Here is a 24401-nt window from a genome sequence, read left to right on the forward strand (position 1 = left end):
GTAAGTTACCCTCCCTTGATGCTTGCTTGTTTGCTTGCTGCTTCTTCTTCCTCTTGTTCTCCTCTCTCTTGTTCTCTCTTTCTTCCTCTCCTTGGATTTCCTTTTTCCCTTCTTGTGTGTTTGAAATGAAAGAAGAGGTGAGTCATGTTTCCTTCTTCCTCTCCTTGGTAAGTTACCCTCCCTTGATGCTTGCTTGTTTGCTTGCTGCTTCTTCTTCCTCTTGTTCTCCTCTCTCTTATTCTCTCTTTCTTCCTCTCCTTGGCTTTCCTTTTTCCCTTCTTGTGTGTTTGAAATGAAAGAAGAGGTGAGTCATGAGGAGGTGAGGCATGAAGAGACTAGGTGAGGCATGAAGAGACTGCATGTCAGCTAAACTCAAGTTTCAGAACCGCAAAAAACTCAAGAAAGGAAAGGCGCAGTTTGAAAAGAAATGATTTAAGTATGGTTTGAATTTTGAGTGTGCATCTATTTTGGCATGTATTTGCACGTCTAAGGTATATGTAAATGCGAGTATAGACGCGAACATAGACGCGCAAATAGACGCTAATATAGATGCATATGTAAACGCGGATATAGACGCGCATTTAGGCTTTATCATAATTCTTTGTTTTTAAGATAAGTTTTGATAGTGAATTCTTATCATAAGTTTTAATGTATTTATGATGAGTTTTGTGTATTTAAAATTGAGATCTTAGAATAATTAATACGCTAGCTTGAAGTTTTTATGTAAATATATGAATGACAAATATTTTGATGTTGTTATGAATTAGGTTTAATCATGTTGTCGTCATCACCTAGTGCAGTGCATGCTGATGAGTCAATGAGCACATCCTCAAGTGAGAATGAAACATTACGTCTTCACAATCGAGATGCATGGCTATGACGAAAAATTAAATGCATGTGTGATCATTGTCGAGGGTGTATTTTTGGAGCACGTCGAATGGCAATGTCACACCTCAGCTTGTATGGAGAATGGGACCGAGAAAAATCACCGGTATTCATTGTTTTTTTTAACCACTAAGATTGTATGTCTATGTTACGGGAATTATATATCAACGTACATGAAACTCCCTTTTGTGGTTGAGCAGGATGCGATGCAACATCCTCAGATGGTCCCTCCCAGGCATCGAGAGGCTGCAAAACGTCGACGCGAGGAGGCAGAGTCTTCAAGAAGAGTAGAGACTCACGACCATGATGGTAGCCCTCATGAAATGCCTCATCAAGTCGTAGAGGATGAGATTTTGGACAACATGGTACACCATCTATTTTCGCAACCGGTTCAGGGAGAAGGTCACTCTACGAAGCCAGATGATCCACTATACGTAGCGTCATCTACTCCGTTGTATGAAGGTTGTACGTACTCCATTCTTCGTGCGTCCCTCGAGATACTTAACTTGCAAACAATTTATGGATGGAGTAATGTTAGTTTGGATGCGTTATTGAAGCAGGTATCAATTCAGTTTGGCTTATGAATCAAATATTAATTGTTCTATTTTGAAATCAGACAGAAATATATGTTGGTGGTTTTTTAACTCACTTTCAAAAATATATGTAGGTTATTATCACAAATGCTTCCAAAAGGAAAACAATTGCCAACTAAGAGAGAGCAAGCAAGACATTACATGACATCTCTAGGAGGCCTCGATTATGTCAAGATCCATGCATGTGTCAATGATTGTGTCTTATTTTGTGGGATTCATGAGTTCACACGAGAGTGTCCTGTTTGTGGCGAATCAAGATATGAAGTGGAGATGAAGTCAATGGATGTGCTTCGTAAGGTTTTGCAACATTTTTCGATTGTTCCATGTATAAAACTTATGTTCAAGTATAAGTCTATTGGAAAGCTCATGTCATGGCATGCTAGTCATCGTTCAAGTGATGGAAAATGGAGGATCCCTGCAGACACACCGGCATGGCAACATATAGATAATTTGTGGCCCGTTTTCAAAGAAGAGCCAAGAAATTTGAGATTTGGTTTAGGTATGGATGGAATCAATCCATTTGGCATCAAAAGCACATCATACAATGTATGGCCAGTGGTATTAGTGAACTATAATATTCCTCCATCCATGGCAATTAAAAAGGGACATGTAATGTTGTCCCTTTTGATTTCTAGAAAGCACAAGGTAAAAAATATGGACATTTACTTAGAGCCTTTGATTGAAGAGTTAGAAATGTTATGGGAAGGTATTGAGGTGCAAGATACAAGCGCATATGCATCCTCTAGAGATTTCACATTGAAGGCCATGTTTATGTGGACCATGCATGACTTTCCAGGATACGGAGAGTGTTCAGGTACATGTATATAACTCTATATTTGAAATTCAAGACTTGAATCAATTGCATTTTATTAATTCACTTGTTTGTTCAGGTTTAACTATATTAGGATATCATGCATGTCCTATTTGCGGTCCCTCTCTAGTTTCCTCTAGACCGGCACGTTTAAAGAAGGTTATCTACGACAATCATCATCAATTTCTTCCTATTGAACATCCCAAATATGTTCTCCCTACTAATGGAATGCCTTCACAATCTCTAACCATTCGAGATTGGAAGGAGAGATGGATTAATGCGGACAGCCACCCTCCACTCGGCATGAGTCGGTAAGAAGTGCATTTCTCTCGATTGACTTTAAAGTATTTAGCATGATGACTAGTTTACATAATATATTGTTTGTTTGTTAGGTTCTCTATATTTTTTCGTCTTCTGTACTGGACTGAACTCAAGATCAATCACTTGTTGGACCCCATGCACATATTCAAAAATGTTGTATCTACATTATGGGATCACTTGATAGGGGCTCGTGATTCAGTCAATGCAAGGGAGGATTTACCTAACATTGGTCGCATGAGATGAGCCTGGCCATGCATTGGACCTAGAGGAAAGATTGAGGTACCCCATGCACCTTGGATGTTGTCAAGGAACGAGGAAAAAATAGTGAAGGAACAAATATGTAGCTTTCAAACACCCACAGGATGTATGAGATGTCTCAAGGGAGCCTTCATAAAGAAAAAGAAAAGAGGTGTGGAGCAACTATCTGGTTTGAAGTCCCACGATTGGCACAAAATGATTCAAGTAAAGGTATCTCTAACCATGAATATAGTAATTAGTGGAGTAACTATGTGTAAACTTTGGGGTATGACGACTTTTTCCTCAACTAATCATTTGATCTATGAATATTGTTTACATTCAGTTCGTACTTCCTACTAGCATATCCCATTGTGTATCCAAAGATGTATGTGATATCATTTACAAGATGAGAGAGCTTGTGAGGTGTGTATACATTGTATTTTTTCATTATATATCTTTGAATTTCTACACAAAAATAAACAATTCTCAAATACATCCTGACAGATACGTGAGCTTGAAGAAAATTGATCCAAACACATTGCAAGATGCTCGAGTATTATCTATTGAGGTGGTTTGTTTGGTGGAGGAAATTTTTCCTCGATCCATTTTGACTACTCAATTATATTTACTTGTACATTTGATAGATGAGATCGCACTTTGTGGGGCAGATCATGTAAGGTGGATGTTTTTTCTTGAGCGCCTCATGAAAACCTTGAAAGATTTTGTGAGACAAAAAGCACGGCTTGAGGGAAGCATGGCTAAGGGTTGGTTAGTGCAATCATCCCTTGTTTATATCTCTGAATATCTTGCTGAAGTGGATCCCTCTTAATCACGACTATGGAAAGATGATGAAGACTTGAGGATGACCTCTATAATACCTCAAGGAAAAGGAATGAGTAAAGTGCTAACAAAAGAAGAACTTCATAAGTTGAATAGTTTTTGTGTGCTCAATAGTGATGTAATGAGCAAATGGGTGACACTATATAATGAAGCAAGGGCAAGAAGAAAAAGTGAAAGATAAGCATTTCGCACTAGATATGGACGTAATGTCTTATTTCCAGATCATCTAAATGCGCTCCCACGCCATATTGATATAGATTGGTTACATGAGAAAATGGAGAGAATGGAAAAAGAGAAGGAAATTAATATATCTCAAGAAGAGTGGGAATACGCACAAGGTTGCTTATCAAAGGTGAGACATACGATCAATTAATTTGTTTCTATAAGTTATATTTTATATAAATAATTGACATGTTTGATCTTTTATCTTTTAATACTAGTGCACATTATTCAATGCTATTTGGTGTGAGGGTAAATATCTTCGAACTCAACGTATAGATGAAAAGAGAAATACCCAAGATTGTGGTGTCCTTGCTCACTTTGAGGATGCCAATGGTACCATGGAAGGTTATTATGGCTTGATCCAAGATATTCTGAAGCTTGACTTCAGACGATTCTTTATATATGTATTGGATGTGAACTACTTTAAAGAAGTGGTAACAAATGGTGAGCATTGCACAATCAGACGTCATCCAAGTGGTTTTGTAATCATTGACTCTACAAAATTTCACCAAAACAAGAATGACACATTAGTACTACCTCAACAATGCGAGCACACATATATGCAAAAGCTAATTTTTAATATGTATACATGTGATACATATACACAAATATAATAAGTATTTAAGTTTCTTGCTTTTGTTTTTCAAATACAGGTTGTGTATCATCCAATGGTAAACAATAACCGATGGTGGTATGTCATCCCTGTATCTAATAGTTCAAAACCAATATATGGTTATATTAGCGACATGGAGATAGCAGATGACAATCCAACAATTAATGATGATGTGCATGATGACACCATAATGGATGATATGCATGATATAGTACAAGATGAACCTCGTGAGGATGTTCAAGGAAACGCAGAAGAAGACAATAATGTGATTGTCGATGATATTGATGAAGTTATTGAGCAATATAGCAACACATCTGATAGTGGGATAGACTTATTTGTTTCGTTACCTCTTGGTAACATAGACCTACAAGTAGATAGTTTAGCAAGGGCTGATCTCATTGAAGATGAGATGGATCATTCACTGTAACATACTTAATTTGCTTAATGATTCAATGTGTATTCTTAATTCTATGGTTTTTATCATGCGCACACGTGCATACTCAAGAATCAATAGTCAAGTTTAAAGCTAAATTGAATTTTCCATAATAAAAAGGAAGTATTTTTTATCATATTCAAGTACGGAAATTACGAGATGCATATTACAATGCTTGCTACTAATTGTATAATAAGGGTTCTGTCGCTTGCCGCTAATTACTTATATCAGGCTTGTCAACTGGAGGAACTGCCATTCATTAGAGAGCAATGTAAAAATAATTATTAACTCTGGTTTTTTTATTCAATGTTCAATGATTCAATGTGTATTCTTAATTCTATGGTTTTTATCATGCGCACACGTGCATACTCAAGAATCAATTTCAGGTGGTTAAATAATTATTAACTTTGGTTTTTTAATTATATTAAGTCCAATTTTAGGTGGTTAAATAATTGCGCATCTGGTGGCGCGTCTATATTGGCATCTATTTACGCGGATATATAGACGCAAAATTCGTGTCTATTTACACGCTCTTTTACATGCACATATAGATGCAATGATAGACGCGCCCAACTTTGCGTGTCTAACATGCGCGTCTATGTCTCGTTTCTGTTGTAGTGGCGGTCTGATACTAATTCTTTTGGTAGACCAAATCGTCACATAATCTGCTCTAATAGGAAACTGACAGTCTCCTTTTCATCCTCCTTCCTCGTCACTCATGCCTCTGACCACTTTGTAAAATAGTCAATATCGCCACGATAATATATTGCTTTTTGGTAGACCAAATCGTCACATAATCTGCTCTAATAGGAAACTGACAGTCTCCTTTTCATCCTCCTTCCTCGTCACTCATGCCTCTGACCACTTTGTAAAATAGTCAATATCGCCACGATAATATATTGCTTTTGCGTAGTGGATGACAAAGTAATAGGACCCACAAAGTTTATGGCCTACTTCTCGAATGGATGTATAGCCAAAATCAGAGTAAATGGTCACTTTCTATTCTCCCTACTGTCATGCCATTGAGAAGTATCGCATCTCTTAACACACTCAAAGGCATCTTCAAAAATGGATGGCCACCAATATCCAACTCTTAATACTTTCTGGGTTGTGAGATGTCCAGCAAAATGCCCTCTACAAGCGGAGTCATGACACTCTTCCAAAATGAATGGAACCTTGTCAAGAATTACACATCAACGATTGATATCATCGACCCCTTGCCCATATAGTGTTCGTGTGATCAAAGAAAAATTCAATGCTTGCTATCTAATTTTCCTCTTTTCAGATTTTGATAAACCAACTCTAGCCTCTCCTATCAAGAGGTAATGCGTTATAGCAGGATACTAGGAGGAAATACACATCGTATCAATTTAAAACATTTCCTCGATATCACTTCCTTCAACTAAAGTCTCCTTTGGCTCCCCAAAATCCCCAAGGCATTCCACAATACCTTGCAATTTTTCCAACTTACTTCTAATCTCATAATCTAATTCCTACAAAGTGATTAACCACTTTGCTAAAGGTTGAGCAACTGTAACTTGTTCATTAACAATCTAAACCCTTCGGCCTTTGTATAAAAAACTATCTTCTCATAGAGGATGTAGTGCTTGAATTCTTTAGTCACAAATACCATTGCAAGGCACAATTTCTCCATGTTGGTGTAAATTTCTAATATGCCCAACCTCTGACTAGCAGAAGCGATTAGATGGTACCACTTTTCCTCCCAAATTTGGAATAAGCAAGAGGTTATACTATGCATGGTGGCTACTGAAAATATATAGAATACTTCTACCCTTTTAGGTGCTTTTAAAACTGGTGCTTTTACTAGCTCCTATTTCACATCATTAAATGCTACCTTACAAGGGTTTCTCCATTCAAATAGATAGCTAAAGGACAAAAAATTCATTAATGGCAACATTCTTTCTGCTAGGGCATTTATGAACCGTCGATAATACCCTATCGATGACAAAAAGCTATGCACTTCTTTCAGAGTGCATAGTGGACTCATGGCGACTATGACCTTGATCTTTTCAGGGTCAATCAGGGTTCCTACCAAACCAAAGATATGACCTAACAATAGCCCATAAGGCACCCCAACGACGCACTTCTGTGGATTAAGAGCTATGCAGGATTGTTTGCAATACTCAAACACTTTCGCAAAATAATCAATTGTCTTTCTCTTATAATGGCTGACCCCAAATCATCGATAGATGCTTTCAACTCCTCTAGGGAGATGTCACCAAAGGTCTTGTTTGTTGTTAGTTGCCATGAACCAGGTGCATTACATAAACCAAATGCCATCACATGGTACATAAAGGTACCAAAGTGATGCCAGGAGGCATATTTCATGGTGGATTCTGTGCCACGGTGGATTCCGTGAGGTTTTACGGTGGATTCCGTAAACTTAGATGACCGGGGCTCATACGCAAAGAGGATTCTTTGTGCGAGAAGTTGATGGAAACGCCCGACCATATTAAATTAATGAAACGCCCGAAAAGGACAGGCGTCCCCATCAACTTCTCGCACAAAGAATCCTCTTTGCGTATGAGCCCCGGTCATCTAAGTTTACGGAATCCACCGTAAAACCTCACGGAATCCACCGTGGCACAGAATCCACCGTGAAATATGCCTCCTGGCATCACAAAGACAGTAATAAACATCGTTTTAAGCTTGTCTTCTTTTGCAATAGCCATCTGGTTATATCCCACAAAGCAATCCATGAACGAATATATTTTCCTACTCGCTAGTTGATCCAAAATTTGGTCAATAAAGAGCAAAGGGTAGTAGTCCTTCAATGCTTATTTAGCTCTCTAAAGTCCATGCAAAGCTGAATTTGGTTATTTTTCTTCTTCTTGATCACAACTGGTGAACACCATTCAGTATGTTGAACATGGAAGTTCAAACCCGCTTTTCGAAACTTCTGTAGCTTCTCAAACAGCCTATCCCTTAGTTCAAAAGGCATATCCCTTACCTTCTAATGCAAAGGGTGACTCTCTTCCTTTAGGGATTGTATGAACAGCCAGCAAGCTAGGAGCAATGCCTTTAAGTTCATCATAACTGGAAGCGAAGATATCGCAAAACTCCTGAATCAGAGACACATAATCCTCTCATTCTTCTAAACTGAGCATAGATCCTAATTTAATTGTCTACGAATCATTTGGCATATCAAGGTCTGGCTCAGAAACTTTTGCGTCTCTTATTCCATCTTGACGGCTCATTCAATGTTATTTGATAGATGTCTTCTATAGTGGACCCTCCTTTGGATTCATCACTCGATGACATCTTACTAGTAGATACATCTTCTAATGTCTCTAATTCCATAGAGGATAGAGAAGCTCTCTCACTTTGAGGAGACTCAAGATTATCAACTACTATGCATCAGTCACATCTACCAAATATCAATCGACCGGCGAGTATATCCACTTGACAGTCTACTTGCAAGATCCAAGGCCTACCTAGCACGCCCTGCAAATCTAATCACCCTAAAGTCCAAAAGGCATTCTACATTTGCAACCGTGATGTGGACTTTAGTGATGCAACCTTCAAGCTGCCTTAGAGTATTGTCAGCCATTCCAAGAATCATGGAGGCATCCTTTTGAATAGCGAGACCCAGCCTCTCCATCAATCATGAACTTATGATGTTTACCTAGGATCCTGTATCTACGATAACATAATCTACCAATATTCCATCAACGTAGGTTGCAACCCTTGGGCAACGTTTTTCATCATCCTCAAACCAATCATCTCCTACTTGTGCTATATCCAAAGGTTCTATGATATACCCATTATGAAAGATCTTTTTGAATTCCTTGCGTACTTCACATTGGGCCTACTTCACGTTGGGTATCTCTACATAAAGTAGGATGTCCAGGACCCACGATGCTAGAATGTTGTTAAGAGACCTTAACCATTGGGAATTTAGGTCGATCCTAGTGGGTTCGGCCGCAAATGTTCCGTCACGAGGCAGACTCAGAAAACCCTAGGCGACAAACCTCGGAACATTCCATGGGAGTTCCAAGCAACGACACTTAGATTCGTTTCTCAATGGACCGCTAAAACGTGGCTAGACAGTTGATAGGCAGGCACATTACAAAAGGGGAGAAAATGGATGGTAGGGCATGCACCCCTACCATCCTTCTAGCCAGATGTGCTAAGAAATATTTCATTAAATCATATATAAGTTGAGCATACAACTATTGTCAAAAACATACATCATGAGATGCTAGTAGAAGAAAAGTATTTGTTGATTAAATTTCTAAATAAGTACAATATTGTCAAATATTCACCCCATGTAGTGATGAGTGACGGGGCATGCAACCACATAAATCCAAATGAACAAGAGCCAAACTTATAGTCTAGGGGGAAAGATACTACAAATTGGTAAGCATTTCCAATTCTTTCAAAGACATGTTTCCAAGGCACCAATGCCAAAGAGATACATGTGGAACCACAACCACATCGAAAACATGGTCAATTTACCTTAATACAAGCTAAGAATTCAAGATACTAGACTTAGTACCACATGCAATAATAGGATTTTCATGATATATCTTCCATGAGAGATTACCAAAAGAGAAAAGAAAACCTATATCATGCAAGGTGCCAGCTATTGGTGTCTAAGATAAGGCTCATTGTGAGAGGTGATACATGACGGACATCATGAAGAGTGAATATGCTTCTTAAACCAAAATACAAACACACATCACTAATATCAATGCTCTCTTATGCCACAACATTACCCAAATAGAGAGATCTAGTCATACTATGACAAGGGTAAATCCATTCTCTGTGAGAGGTCACATAAAAGGAAACCCCTCACTCTATTAGCCAACACTAGGTATATCCTTACAAATCATGAATTAGTTGTGAAACATCCAAAGAAGAAGCTGCCAAGATAAGATCATTAGATATATCATCCGCACTACATAATATCCTCAATTTTGATACTAGACTTACTAGGCACAATGTTATGATCATATTTTTGTCCTACACTTTATCATTTTCATTTTCCTTGCACTTGTATTCACAAATTCTATGGCATTGTTGCCAAATACGACATGATTTCCTAGAATAATGACAAGTAAGAATAGACTTATGGCTACAAGAATTATTGCGAGATTGTCTACGTCTCCTAGATTGAGACCTATTAGAATATTTACCATGGCCATTTATATCATGTCAGTCTCTCGTAGTCAATGCATGGGATATATGGGAAGTATCCACATTCTTTTTATTCATCTCATCTGTCAACATCTTGCGATTTTGGCCCATCCTTAGCACAGAGAGCCATATAGAAGGTGTTCAATGACTCAGTTAGAGTACTAAGAAAAAATAAAGGAAGCAAAGTATCCTTGAACTCAATCTCTTGCAAAGCTAAATGGCATATGATGAAGTGAAACTCATTCAAATGTACTGACATAGAAATCTCTTCATGTGAAGGTCCATCAATTGTTGTAGTTGATATATTTGACCACATGGCTAAATCTTAATCCATGCTTGAAAGTGGAACTTGGGAAGCCAACCTATATACTAATTAGGATAGAGTCAAATTTCAAGTAATGGTACAAGATTGACCATGTGGCCAAATATTAACTATATTGAAACCTCCCAAACTATATTAAAATTTTCAAGTTCCCTATTACAATGTTTCATGGTACATAAACCTAATTACACATAAGTTAGACACAAGATATAAAGAATCAATAATAGAAGTAATTTTCTAATAGTAGATTTTCATTCATTTATTATGATCTCCACAAGTATCTTGACTTTGTCCAAGGCCATCTAAATCTCTGCAAGGATTTTTTACCCCTCAAGATCATTCCATCTCTTGAGTATTATTTGAGATCATCAACCCTTGACCATTGTAGCTAACCACTAAGGGGGATCATCTAGCTCTATTTCCTTATCATATGCCATTGAGAGATTTTGTCTCAAAGACCTTCTCATATCTAGTATCTAATATCGAAGTTGAACAAAAGAACCAATCTGATCATGGCAATGAATTCCTTGATTTTTTAACTCTCCATCACCTGTTGTATAACGAGAAATGGTTGCCTAGTTTGAAATCTCAGAATCTAGTCTTTCTCCCTCTTTCCTCTCTCTCCTTAAATGTTAGTTGCAAATGGTTGAAAATGGTTGTTCTTGATTATCAATGATCTGTTCCACGAGAAACATTAAGAAAATCGGTAAGAATCGGTTGTGTATTGATTTCTTTATAAACACATGAAACTTGTAAATTACAATTTTTGGGTAATGCATGGATTTTGGGGGTTTTGATGCATTAATAAAGTTCACATGGAATGAAATGAGGGATGAAAATAACTCTTAGTAATTATAATCAAGTCATATTATAAAATCAAGAAATTTGAATAATTATTGATAAATAAATAAAAATATAAAAAAATAATATATATGTCCGTGGATGTATGGTATGGCTCAAGTATGAGGTTTAGCCTCAGTTTAGCCTTGTCTTTATGTTAAAGTGAGTATTTAATGTTTTTTATGAAGAAAATTACATCAAAACGCTCTCTAAATCTACCACCAAATGGATAACTTGAAACAATAGGGAGAGGACGTGGTAAAGGTCCTATTTAAGTGCTAAAGCTGATTATTTTAATGTACTTTGCATATATGATACGTATGTTTTGAGAATTAAAGGGTTTAGTAGCATGAGTATCTTGTTGCTGACCTTATGTAATGCAACAATTGCGTTTAGAATGAAAGCATGAAAAGAAATGGTTTTGCACTGTCACAATGCTATCAAATGAATAAAAATGGTTGAGCACAATGAATCATTCACACTTACATTGCTTTCAACACATGGTATCATCCTAGATGCATGGCAATTCTCTTCATAAACATTGACCCATGCTAAGAGTGAGATATCCCAAGACATAGGGCTAGTTATTCGTTTCCTTTGGGGAGTGTTTGGTGAGGATTATCTTTTATCTCATCGAATAATTATTTAAAAGATAAGGTTATGTGTCGTACATACTTTATGTATTCACGACGCATCTCAGAGCCAATCCTTGAGGTGTAAGAGAGTCATAGGGGACTATAGTGTCGTGTGACTATGCAAACATAGTATCAAAAACTTTGAAGTGCATCATTATCCACCTTTCTTATAAATCTAGAGAGTCAATGTCAGCTTACTCATTAGTGTTAGTGTCCATAGTATGGAAAGGTCCAAAATATGAGATTTTTGGACAAGTTTAGCCTATTTTTAATATTTTGGATATTATTTCTTGTAAATATCTAAAAAATGTGTAGAAAAAATCTAGAATAGAGTATTATACAAAAATCAAGTTTCTTTTTAGTTAGTTTTGGAAGATCTCATGCAAAAAGAAGGGCTTTGGAAATGGCGTGGCACACGATTGCATAGTTGTTAGTATATAGGAGATTTTCATGTGTTTGACTCTCAAATACTAGGCATGTTACTATGTATTTTGATGGATATATTTTGAGCATGTATATGGAGGTTCCACAACCTCCATTTTACCCTAGAGGAGGTAATAGGTGTAGCTCAAGAGTTGATTGAATACTAGTCATTTTAATCTATGATCCAAATGGATATCTTCTTCTATGCATGATGAGCAACAAGTTTATGCTATGGGTTTTTGACCTAGGTGGTGCATTAGTGGCACATACTAGAAAATATGCAGGTTCAAAGGGGGTGGCTATCGTATGGCTGTTCTATCGCTATGTGGATACAGTGTGAAAAACTCTAGAGTGTATAATCATTTGGCTTTCTTATGAATCTAGAGATTCAATGTCATTTTAGTCATAGTATGGATAGGTCCAAAATATGAGATTTTTGGACAAGTTTAGCCAAATTATTTGATATTTTAGATACTATTTCCTATAAATATCCTAAAAAAGTGTAGAAAACTTCTAGAATAGAGTGTCATGCAAAAAGAAAGTTGATTTTTATCTTGTTTTGGGAGATCTCACGCAGAAAGAAGGGCTTCCAAAATCTCACGGTGCACTATCAGAGTTTGCAGGCATTAAATAGCACTCTGAATGGGAAGAAGATGGGGTAATTTGGGAGAATTTTGATCAAGTGTCATGGGGGGTTACCCCCCTTTCAAAGCCAATGGAACCATTAGATATTTGTCACCTAAGGAGTAGAGAAAAAGCTATTTTTCCACGCATATTTTTTGTTTACCAAGGAGCTCCAAGATATCTAATGCTTGGAGATTGATTTTGAGTAGTCCTAGATAAGGATTTTGTTTATCTTCTGAAGTTCTATAAATACATAGTGCTTTGATTAATTGAGATTTATCTTTATCTTGTGTACCTCTTGCAGTCTATTCTTTTTCTTCTCTTCTATCTCATATTTTCTACTTTCTTCTCTCTCAAATCCCCGATGGGATACGACTTTTCGAATAAAACCCCTTTGATATTGGTGGGATATCATGTCATTACGTGGATAGAGTGTGAGAAAACCTGAAGTGCATCATCATCCGGCTTTCTTATTAATCTCGAAAGTCAATGTCATCTTAGTCATGAGTGCTAGTGTCCATAGTATGGTTAGTTTCAAAATATGGGATTTTTGGACAAGTTTTGCCAATTTTTTATATTTTGAATATTATTTCTTGTAAATATCCTTAAAATCTTAAAAAAACTTCTAGAATAGAGTGGTATTCATGTAAAAAGCAAGTGGCCTTTCAGCCAATTTTGGGAGATCTCATGTAAAAAGAAAGACTTGTGAATTCATGCAATGTGTGATCACAGTTTTCAGGTAGCAAATAACACTCCAAACATAAAGAAGATGAAGGAGCGATGTGGGAGAATTCTAACCAAATATCTTGAGGTTTTACCCCCCCTTTAGGAGCCAATTAGACCATCAAATTTACAGCCTCAACAATAGAGAAAAAGCTAATGTTTGGTACATGTTTTTGGTCTACTAGGAAGCTCCAAGAGATCTAATGCTTTATGATTGCTTCTGAGTAGTCTCAAATAAGGATTTCTTTCATCTTCTCATGTTCTATCCATACATACTTCTTTGATTCATTGAGCCTTATCTTTATCTTGTATATCTATTGTCTATTCTTTTTCTTATCTTCTATCTCCTATTCTCTACTTCCATCTCTCTCTAATCGCTAACGGATAAGACCTTTTGACTAAAACCCCTCCGATAGTGGAATTTAGCCATGGAGTGCTCCCTATGTCTACTTGATGAGGTATATAACACTAGTATGTGTAGGGACTCCTAGGGAAGAGTTTGGTAAGGACTATCTATTAGACTATGAGAGAGCCAAAAAAAAACTTATTTGGTTAGATCAGTATATAGCCCCTAAACACTCTTAGCCGCAAGGCCATGGGGTGTTTTGGTGGAGCATAGAGGCCAGACTATAGCCTTAGAGCTAGTATCAGGACCATTTAAGGTCTTGATAGGTGATGCATTTGCTTGGTGTTGCTAATAAGCAATGGTGTTTGAATCTCGGTTGATAGGGACTAGTTTATTAATGTATACCAAAAGATAGTGAAATATATCTAAAAGGCCGTCAAGCTCAGCTTCTGAAGAAAGCAAGAGTTGAAAGGACTAGATGATGGGCCAAGATTATTAGGAGATATTTTCCTCAATAGAGTGGTTTGATATCTATACAAGGGAGGGGTCTTAGCAACCCTAGGTCCACAAAAAGTCCATTAGGAGAAGGGGGTTCTAGTACTTCCCTTCTTCAAATCAGCCCACTTCAAGTGAGGTAATAGTTTCCATCATTCAAGGACCCTTAGCGAATCCAATCTTGATGGCACAACTCATGCAATCCCAACAGGAATGCCAGACTTGCCAGGCTTAGGATTTCCTCTACATATTTTTAATGGGTTAGGAGAGGAAGATACAAAACTTTATATTAATGAGTTCCAAAAGTTAATGAGTTAGGAGAGGAAGATACAAAACTTTATATTAATGAGTTCCAAAAGTTAATGTTCAATTGTCGAATCTAAGATGAAGGACACTTAATGATGTTCTTTAATTTATGGTATCACAGCCTAGAGACTGAAACCATAATTGCAATTGATCTATTTTTTAAGGCCTTTTGAAGAGAGTTTTCCCTAAAAGGGGAGGTCAATATGGGCTACATGTTCTCAATGTAACATGTCAATAACCTTAGGAGAATGTTTGAGGCAATGCTAAGAAACTAAAGGAAGTATTTCATAAGTTATAGACTTATATTCCCATTCCATCTGTTGTTCAACTCCAATAATTTTTGCATGGGTTGGACTTTAACATTGAGATGCAATTGAGCAATGTTGCTCTTGTTGACATTGATATGGCTATTACACGAGGAGGTACAATCATGATTACAAGTAGCCTATACCTCTAGGAAAAACTAGAATCCAAGTTTAGGTGATGGAAATATTTTGGCATTGACCAATGGAGGTTAAGGAACATCCATGAGTACTTCCAATGAGAGGAAGTATGATTCAGAATGCCACCATGTTGCCAAATCCTTCCAATTTGACCATGCCTATGGTCACAGCAGATTGCTCTACCAAATGTCTAAAGCAAAATGACAAATTTTAATATTGTTCCAAAGAATTAGCAATCAATTCCAAATCAAGTGGTTAGGCCAATGGAACGATAGGTAGACGATCATGGCTATGAGTCAAGTGCCTCGAATGTCCTTAGTAAAATTAAGGATATGATGAAGCACCATACTGACATCATCACCAAATAATATAGGAAAATAGTTATTGATGTCAATTTCTTGAAGTAGTAGAATTTGATAAGGACTTGATGCTATAAAGAGGGTGCCCCCTCAAGGTTCAGATGTAAGTGGTGTGGTGGCCAACATTTGCCTAGAAATTACCCAAATATTAAATGTAACATATGCGACAAGTCTCGCCACTTAGCTAGTACATGTTCGAGAGCAAGATTAGCTCTCTCTAGTAAAAGGAAGTAAACAACAAGGTCTAGTCAACCATTGAGTGCAAGGGAATAATCTCCAATAATATGAGGGACCAAAATAATTATTATGAAGAGGGAAGGCTATTGTAAAGGAGCTACCTAGTGGCATTGGAGCTAGCCTTATTGAAGTTGTACATGTCAATGGCATCGAAGCTTCCAATCTACGGGTCAGTATAAGAGGTCAAAAGGGTAAAGATGGTGACAAAGACAAGGTAAAACCTGTCTAGGTCATTAATCGTGACATGGAAGGTTGATCTCTAAAAGCCATTAATACCAAAGCTAACCCTAAAAAAGATAAGGAATTGCAAAAGAAGAAGGCAAAGCCCAAGAAGGAAGCACCAAGGCATGTTCAAAGACCAAATGGGAGAACGATTTGGCTGGAAAAGAGAGCTATTGCTAACTATCATGAACTCAATCTAGCAAATTCTCTTTGCGAAGTTAAGCCAGATGTAAATCTTGTGTAGTTAATCAAGTTATACCTAGGAGTTTGTAAAGAGTTTAAGAATATTTTTTGCACTAGGTATATTGTGGAGCCCTTGGGCATAGCTCGGGTAGGAGATGATCGGTTTGTTGAGCATGCTGAAAAGCATTGTCCAAGGGTAGAAACGTATGTTGATGGCATATTAGTGGAACATGGTATTGTAGATACTTGATCCTTCGCCAACATTATGAGTTTGGAATTGATGGAGAGGCTAGGGTTGGAAATCCAAAAGGATATCTCCACCATTCTCTAAATGACTGATGAAAGCTTAAGACAACCTAAAGGTTGCATCATTAAAGTCCACATGACTATCATTAATGTGGAATGCATTTTGGACTTTAGGATTATTAGGTTTGCAAGGTGGTAGAGCTACCAAGTATTGCTAAGTAGACCATGGATCTTACAAGTGGACTGTTAGGTTGACATACCCATTGGTTGGTTGATCTTTGGTAGAGATGCTAGATGTGTAGTAGTAGATGCCTCAAAGTTAGATACATTAGATGATCCATCTACTGGTGAGATATCATCAAGTAACAAATCCAAAGAGGGTACACTACAGAGGATATCTATTAGGTAACTTTGAATGAACTGATGGAGGCTCAACAAAGGATAAGGGACATGGATGTAATTGAGTTGGACCTTGGGATGCCTTTCAACTAAGGGACAAACTATTCTAGGAATTGACAAACTGCTAGAACAGAGAGTGGTGTTCAATAGTCATTTATAGAAATAACAAGAATAATCAAATTCGGCATTGTGTAGAGATCTGAGAGCTTAATAAGCAAACAATTAAGGATTACTATCCATTACCATTCATTAATGAGATTTTAGATAAATTAGCATGTCAGAAAATCTATTCATTTATGGATTGCTTTGTTGGATATAACCAAATGGCTTGTGCAAAGGAAAATAAGTAAAACACGACATTCATCACTCTCTTTAGTATCTTTTTGTATCATGTGATGGCCTTTGGGTTATGCAATGTGCCTGGTTCTTGGCAATGAAAGCCGAGAAGACTTTTTGTGACATCTCCCTAGAGGAGTTAAAAGTTTTCATTGATGATCTGGAGGCATCTACCATAAGGGATAGATAGTTGATCAATTTAAGCAAATGTTTTGAGCATTGCAAATAGTTTTGCATTGCTCTTATTAATCAATGAAAGTGCGTCTTTGGGATGCCCTATGGGTTCACTACAACAAAAAGGCCTCATAGACGTACATTTAGACGCGATTTTTGAATATAGAGAAATTCTTACGGGCGCGTCTATCCGCGCGTCTATTTGCGCGTCTACCATTTCGCGTCTATAATCGCATGTATCAACGAATTTACATGCACAAATAGACACGCAATAGACGCACATATGCATGCGCATATAGACACATTGGTAGACGCGCTTTTACAAGCACTGCTAGACGCCAACAGAAAACAAAAAATGTCCTTTAAAAAAAGATATTTAATTTCTTTTTTAAATTTAAATTATGAAGCGCCTGTAGTCTGCATTATAGACGCGCGTATAAACGCAAATTGTCTGCAATTTAGACGCATTGATAGATGCGCAAAACAGAACTGAAAAAAAAAAACCAGAAAGCAACCACATGCTCTCTGGTTTTTTTTTCCCCCTCCCATACATCAAATTGTGTATTTGGAAAAAAGACAATGTATCTTATGGACACGAGAATTGAAAATAAAGTCCATGTATTCATTATATATCAAAACCATTTACAAGGGAGGTTTAAGTGCTTGTGACCTAGAGCGTGGCCGCAAGCAGTAGGCTCAAAGAGATATCATACATATACAAGAAAAGAAGGCCTCATGAGGAGGTATGGTTCTCCTCTACGAATCTGAAGAGGAAACATATTTGCTAGTACCACCATGGCTACTAGCGTCGCTATCCCCCTCCTCGCTATGCTCCACATCTGGGTTTGCCTACACACACAAAAGATCAGGGTTGCTTACATAGACAAGGTGGAGAAAAACTTATATTTAGCTATACTTTTAATAAGAAAGTAAGAAAAACATATCTCCTCTGGCTGTCGAATCCTCATGGCCCGGTTGTATTGGTCCTCAATGATGAGACCCTCCTCATAAAAGTGAAGCCATGTCGCTGTGCGGTTATGGCCTCGATGGTAACCTACCTCTCTAGGAGTAGGTGTCCTACCAACAATGGTAGTCTGCAAAACATTTAGAGATATACAAACAATTATGAGTCACAATATATTAGACTAAAATATATAAATAATTGAAATAAATATAAATTAAAAAAAACTAGAAATCAAAATATACTTACAAACTCTGCCTCCCACGACTCTCTGCCGCCCGATCCGTAATGTGACGATCCCATTGTTTCCATTTGGATCCGTCACGCCTCTGCATGCTGGTGACTCTTCACTTTCTCTGCTGCTTTCTTCCACTCTATGCAGTGGCACATAGGTGGTTGGCTATAGGCTTCACGCCCTCCTCCAGCCTCCGCAGTGAGTCCCTGGCCTGTGTCATGAGGAGGGATCTTTTGTTGTGAAGCATATCCCTCACTTTTGTACGTCCCCAATCATCTGAGAATCGCTGACCCTCAGGATTTGGGTACCTCCTATAGATTGCCCTCAACACCTCCTGCCGCTTTTCTGATTTTTGAAGGCAAAGAAATAATCTTTATACGTCGCATGCACGACGCTCCTCGTGTACGCCATTACATCCATTCCCTCATCATCATGAAAGATGCCACCAGCATCTGTAACTCTATAGTACTGGCGTACAACCTCCTCTACGTGATCTAATGGTGAAGGTGATCACTCACCACCTCCTAGGCAACCCCCACACAAGCCTCGTCCTCCCCCTCGACTCTCCCTCCTCCCTCTCTGTCGACTACCCTCTGCCTTCCTGGACGCATGAGCTTCTACAGATGCACGTGCTTCTGCAGATGCTTGTGCTTCAGCCGATGCATACGGAGCACGTGGAGTACCTGCATATGGAGTACCTCCATGTGGAGTCTGGGTGGCAAAGACGTCAAAGGCATCCCAGACATGACACTGAACACCTCGTCCGCTGTGGGAGAGCGGCCAAGGTGTCTGGTCATCTCTCTCATGAAGTCTTCCCTACTAGGAAAACCTCCAAAAAATGCATTGACCCCCCTGCCAAAGGAGGCCAATGTATCATTCATGCGATCCACATCCAAGTCATTGCTAGATGAACCAGGATACGACATCTGCAAAAAAAAAAACTGGAAAAAGATAAATTTATTTGCATATAAAAAATCATATATTATCTACATTTTCAAAGAGCTTTCTTTAGACATTGAGTATAACACTTAAGTGCTAATGCTTCTCTTAAACAAGAAAACTGATAAACACAAACATGAGATTGGTCACATTCATCATTGCAAAAATATATTGTTTACTATCAGAACTGGGAGACCTGGCACGTGTATCCTCGCGTCTAAATTGCAGGTTAGACGCGCCCTTAGACGCGCTCCAGAGTGAACCTTCTGTCTAGTGCATCTATCTGCGCATCTAAGATGCATTACAAACACGCTGTCAGACATGCATTCCAGGTGAATGCGCGTGTATAATCGCATGTAGACTACAGTTCAACCTTCTGTGCAGTGCGTGTATCATCGCGTGTATATTGAAGAGTACACGCGCCAGCACATGCACACTAAGACGCGCCCTCAGACGCTATGAGAGGAAACATTTTTCACATCTATATCTGCGTCTACACTGAGATGTAGACACACTATCAGACGCGCTCAGTCGGATGATTTTAGGCTGACGGCTGCCATTGATGATTTACAAAATGCAATACATAATGGAATCACAAATCCTAAATACATAGACAGAGTAGAGAGAGGAAGAGAGAAACAAAGAGAGAGAGAGAGAGAGAGAGAGAGAAAGAGAGAGAGACTCACCTTGGGTATTTGGTGTGGCAGGTGGTGACACTTCTTCCTTCTCCTTCTTCCTCTCCTTGGTAAGTTACCCTCCCTTGATGCTTGCTTGCTGCTTCTTCTTGTTCTCCTCTTTCTTGTTCTCTCTTTCTTCCTCTCCTTGGCTTTCCTTTTTCCCTTCTTGTGTGTTTGAAATGAAAGAAGAGGTGAGTCATGAGGAGATGAGGCATGAAGAGACTAGGTGAGGCATGAAGAGACTAGGTGAGGCTAAACTCAAGCTTCAGAACCGCAAAAAAACACAGGAAAGGAAAGGTGCAGTTTGAAAAGAAATGATTTAAGTATGGTTTGAATTTTGATGTGTGCGTCTATTTTTTCGTGTATATGCGCGTCTATTGTTCAAATAAATGCGAGTATAGACGCGAACGTAGACGTGGAAATAGACGCCAGTATAGACGCGTAGGTAAACGCAGATATAAACGCGCATTTGGGCTTTATCATAATTTTTTGTTTTTAAGATAAGTTTTGATAGTGAATTATTATCATAAGTTTTAATGTATTTATGATGATTTTTTTGTATTTAAAATTGAGATCTTATGTAAACATATGAATGACAAATATTTTGATGTTGTCATGAATTAGGTTTAATCATGTCGACGTCGTCATCACCTAGTGCGGTGGAAGTTGATGAGTCAATGAGCACATCTCAAGTGAGGATGAAACATTGCGTCTTCATAATCGAGATGCATGGCTATGAAAAAAAATTAAATGCGTGTGTGATCATTGTCGAGGGTGTATTTTTCAAGCACGTCGAATTGCAATGTCACACCTCAGCTTGTATGGAGAATGGGACCGAGAAAAATCACTGGTATTCATTGTTTTTTTTACCACTAAGATTGCATGTCTATGTTACGGGAATTATATATCAACGTACATGAAACTCCCTTTTGTGGTTGAGCAGGATGCGGTGCCACATTCTCAGAAGCTCCCTCCCGGGTGTCGAGAGGCTGCAAAATGTCGACGCGAGGAGGTAGAGTCTTCAAGAAGAGTAGAGACTGACGACCATGATAGTAGCCCTCATGAAATGCCCCATCAAGTCGTAGAGGATGAGATTTTGGACAACATGGTACACCATCTATTTTCGCAACCGGTTCAGGGAGAAGGTCACTCTATGAAGCCAGATGATCCACTATATGTAGCATCATCTACTCCGTTGTATGAAGGTTGTACGTACTCCGTTCTTCGTGCGTCCCTCGAGATACTTAACTTGCAAACTATTTATGGATGGAGTAATGTCAGTTTGGATGCGTTATTGAAGTAGGTATCAATTCAGTTTGGCTTATGAATCATAATATTAATTGTTCTATTTTGAAATCAGACAGAAATATATGTTGGTGGTTTTTTAACTCACTTTTAAAAATATATGCAGGTTATTATCACAAATTCTTCCAAAAGGAAACAAATTGCCAACTAAGAGAGAGTAAGCAAGACATTACTTGACATCTCTGGGAGGCCTTGATTATGTCAAGATCCATGCATGTGTCAATGATTGTGTCTTATTTCGTGGGACTCATGAGTTCGCACGAGAGTGTCCTGTTTGTGGCGAATCAAGATACGAACTGGAGATGAAGTCAATGGATGTGCCTCGTAAGGTTTTGCGACATTTTTCGATTGTTCCACGTGTAAAACTTATGTTCACGTGTAAGTCTATTGGAAAGCTCATGTCATGGCATGCTAGTCATCGTTTAAGTGATGGCAAATGGAGGTTCCCTGCAGACACACCGGCATGGCAACATATAGATAATTTGTGGCCCGTTTTCAAAGAAGAGCCAAGAAATTTGAGATTTGGTTTAGATATGGATGGAATCAATCCATTTGGCATCAAAATCACATCATACAGTGTATGGCCAGTGGTATTGGTGAACTATAATATTCCTCCATCCATGGCAATTAAAAAGGGACATGTGGTGTTGTTCCTTCTGATTCCTGGAAAGCACAAGGTAAAAAACATGGACATTTACTTAGAGCCTTTGATTGAAGAGTTAGAAATGTTATGGGAAGGTATTGAGGTGCAAGATACAAGTGCATCTGCATCTTCTAGAGATTTCACATTGAAGGCCATGTTGTTGTGGACCATGCACAACTTTCCAGGATACAGAGAGTGTTCAGGTACATGTATATAACTCTATATTTGAAATTCAAGACTTGAATCATTTGCATTTTATTAATTCACTTGTTTTTTTAAGTTTAACCACATCAGGATATCATGCATATCCTATTTGCGGTCCCTCTCTAGTTTCCTCTAGGCCGGCACGTTTAACAAAGGTTATGTACGACAATCATCATCAATTTCTTCCTATTGACTATCCCAAATATGTTCTCCCTACTAATGGAATGACTCCACAATCTCTAACCATTCGACATTGGAAGGAGATATGGATTCATGCCGACAGCCACCCTCCACTCGGCATGAATCGGTAAGAAGTGCATTTCTCTCGATTGACTTTAAAGTATCTACTCGAACCAACAATGGAGCAAAACTTGGATTTGATTATGATGCAGCTTGAAGACACTACAATAGAAATGAGGCATACACATGCATGTTAGACGCACAAAGTCAGGCGCGTCTATCATCACGTCTGTATGTGCGTGTAAAAGAGCGTGTAAATAGACGCAAATTTTACGTCTATATATCTGTGCAAATAGATGCGAATATAGATGCGTTTTCAAACGCGTTGCTACAGTAAGCAGCAATCATAGACGCGTGCATAGATGCGCACTAAAATTTTAAAAAATTTTGAAAAATATAGACGCAATTGCTCATCTATATTTGTGTCTAATTTGTAGGTGAAATTGCATCTATGTGCGCATGTATTTGCACATGTATATGCACATGTATAAGCGTGTGTATATGCGCGTCTATATGCACATCTATAATTGCATTTAACTATGCATATATAAGCATGTTTATAAGCAATTCCTGCTCTATATACACGCACTTATAGACGCGTGCACAGACACGCACCAAAATTTTAAAAATTTTTGAAAAATATTGCTTATGTGTCATTCTTTTCAAAGTAGTCCCGTCGTGCGTTTCTTTTGGGTTTTTTTAACAGGCGCACGACACAAAGAGAGGAGAAAGGAAGAGGCAAAGAAGAAAGGGTAAAGAGAGGAGGAAGTAAGAGGCAAAGAGAAAGGAGAGGGAGGAGAAGGAGTTTGTAGCCCTGTGGCCGCCCATCACAACACCGATTCAAGGTGAGTCCTTCTTCTTGTCTCTCTCACTCACTCACTCTCTCACTCTCTCTCTCTCTCTCTCTCTCTCTCTCTCTCGCTCCCTCTCCCTCCCTCCCTCCCTCTCTCTCTCTTTCTCTCTCTATCTTTGCTTTGAGTTGTATTTTGCTACCTTCTTAGCTTTTGGTATGTTTGTTGCGACAAGGAGAATAGCCAAAGAGCAAGGAGATGGAGGAGAAGAAGGATTTTGTAGTTGTGCCGCTGCCCATCACAACAAATATTCAAGGTGAGTCCTTTTTCTCTTCTCTCTCTCTCTCTCTCTCCCTCTCTCTCTCTCTCTCTCTCTCTCTCTCTCTCTCGTTACTCTTATTTGTATTTTGGTTCTTTCTTAGCTTTGGGTATATTAGTCGTTGCTTGCTTTTCCTAGTTTTATTTTGTGCTTCACTGCTAATTCGCGTCTACAAGCGCATCTGATATATAGAGTAGACGCTCTCGTAGACGCGCAAGCGTTGAAGATCCATAACACCTCCTAGGTTTTTTTGAGTTTTGTGGATCTGGTGCGTGTAAGAGCACGTCTGATCCACAGAGTAGACGCGCCTGTAGACGCGCTCGCATTAAATAACCACATCTCCTTTGAGGTTTTTTTTTCATACATTGTTTTTCGCGTCTATAATCGCATCTACGTGCGCATGTATATGCACGTGTATATGCGCGTGTATATGTGCATGTATGTGCGCGTGTATATGTGCATCTATAAGTGCGTCTATATGAGCATCTATCTTCGGGTGTATATACACGTCTACATGCGCGTGTAGTTTTCATTATAAGCAAGCTTGTAGACGCAAAATTTTAGACGTGCTAGTAGACGCGGTAATAAACGCGCCCGAAATTTTTAAACACAATTCAAATATTGCGTCTACAAGCGCATCTATGGAGCCTTTTTGTTTG

The sequence above is a fragment of the Lygodium microphyllum genome, chromosome 22 (genome assembly GCF_053477565.2).
Source record: "Lygodium microphyllum isolate KBCC chromosome 22, Lygodium_microphyllum_v1.1.10, whole genome shotgun sequence".
NCBI lineage: Eukaryota > Viridiplantae > Streptophyta > Polypodiopsida > Schizaeales > Lygodiaceae > Lygodium > Lygodium microphyllum.